Raw genomic sequence first — 2,289 nt, forward strand, 5'->3', positions numbered from 1 at the left:
TGTGTCTGAGTTTGTGACATTTGTTCAAGTCCAGCGACGAGATGTGAACAATCCCACAAGGGTAACTACCTTTAAACAGAAACGTTTCTCAAAATCACGTCACAAAAATCTGCTTAAAACTTTATTTAATAACAATAACTTTATTAGACCGCAGATACTCAAAGAAAAGCTAACCTATAGAAATTAGTTTTTGGGAGTCTTTCAAAACGAACCCGATTCCTCCAGAGTTCAGATGCTACAACCTCAAAACAACAATCACCTGTAGTTTTCAAATAAGAAAATTTTAAAATCAGATCAGAAATCTGAGAAGTCTGCTGCAGTGATCAGGTCTCGGTAGTTCGGCTGTATATATGTAGAAACCGGTCAATGTAGCGTTTTATATATTATTAATAAAATCCTAAAATAAATTCAGAATTTCTCTGGAAGCCAGTGAAGGGCAGCAAGAATGGGAACGATGTGCAAGTGTCAGCTCGCTTGTGCTAGCACACTAGCTGCTGTGTTCTGCACCAGATGCATATGATGACTGAGCTACAATAATCGAGACAGGAGAAAATTTAAGTGTGTACTAGAAAAGATCAGAATTTTCTCAGAAGAAGGAAACAACGCTGGATGAGCTTTGACATGTGAGATAACACAGATGTTCTTAGCAGATAATTTGATGTTGGTGAGGGGACCAATGTAATGACAGACCTCCTTAGCGAAACTCTCAGGTATGAACACAAGAATCTCAGTTTTTCCAGGATCAGGAATGAGGACATTTGAAGGCATCGACTTATTAATGGTAGTAAAGCGTTCATCGGTGTAGTAGAGGCTGTATTTAAAATACAAATACTGTGCTAAAATTAGAAAGCACATAGTGCTGCTCCTGCATTTCAGCCCACTGTAGTCAAAAGAAGATATTTGCTGGCATGTCTCTGTTGTGGGACTTCCACACACACATGTGGAGCAGCATCAGATGTTGCATTGGTTAAGTCAAAAACAGAATACAAAGGGTGACCTGGTGCAAGGGTGGATTACAAAGTGGTTTGCAGGGGTGCAGTCACTGTGGGCAGGTTAGAGAACATAAATTGAAGCCCTACTGGATGCCTAGAAAGCCGAGGTGCTCTGACCTTTGAGGTCAGCCTGCCTGAACTAATGCTAAAGAAAAGAGGAGGAAAACAAAAACACCTTGATAAAGCAAAGGAAGGAACGTTTACTAAATTAAGGGAGCGCGGTCATCAGTTCATGAAGCTCAGGCATGCTTGGGTTATGCAGCAGGACAATGATCTGAAACAAGTCCACCTCTGAATGGCTCAAGAAGAAACACAATGACTGTTTTGGAGTGACTCAGTCAAACAGTGGTCTCAAATCCAACTGAGATGCTTTGACCTGACCTTAAACAGGCCGTGATCGAACACACCAGCGTGGCTGAATTCAAACAATTCTCCAAAGAAGAGTGGGCCAAACACAATCACAGTCACTTGATTGCAGTTCTTGCTTCCAATGGGGTGATAAAAAGCCCCATTATAGTTTACACAGGAATCTTTTGAATAGCTCTATTTGTGTTTATCATACCTGCACACTTTCCTTTATATTTATGTTCTAAAACATTCAAATTGAATTAATTATGGGTTTGAGTCACTTTTATAGAAAAATAAGTTAACTGAACTCATTGCCCCCAACTGTATCTACCTTAAGGTCTCTGCTGCAGTAAATATTACTAGTCTGTTTGCTTGGTTCCCTGTAAAAATATGAATGTGGGTGCCAGTGTTAAAGCACTCAGTAGAGGCATGAAAGCACAAATAAAAAGTAGTTTAAGTTTAAGCAGTGATTAGTGTGAAATTACAGTAAAATTAGATATAGTGCTTAGAGACAAATACCCACTCACCACACCCACTGCATGAGTTGGTTCCTGGAAAAAGCTGGAGAAGTGGCTAATTTCCAGTAGGAATGATTTTTACTGATAGAAATACAAGTATAGATCTAAATCTGGGGTCATGCTGACCATACTCGGTCACTCGACGATTAAAGAGACGCCTGTTAAACCTCTCAGACTGACTGTTGTAGATAATACCAGTAAAGACTTGTCCTCATACTCTGAAACAACCTCTTCCAACAAAAGGCAAGACTGTTAATACATTTAAGCTTTTGGCACCTTAGGATACCAAAAAAAAAAAAAAAAAAAAAAAAAATCACACCCTGCAAGAATCTTCAAAACGTGAAGCAGCAAGCATACAAACCAAACCTGATGTTTACCCCGAGGGCGGCCTCTCATGCCAGACCAGATTTGATTTTCCAACCATTTATTAC

The sequence above is a fragment of the Neolamprologus brichardi genome, chromosome 18 (assembly GCF_056152115.1).
Source record: "Neolamprologus brichardi isolate AB-2024 chromosome 18, ASM5615211v1, whole genome shotgun sequence".
Lineage (NCBI taxonomy): Eukaryota > Metazoa > Chordata > Actinopteri > Cichliformes > Cichlidae > Neolamprologus > Neolamprologus brichardi.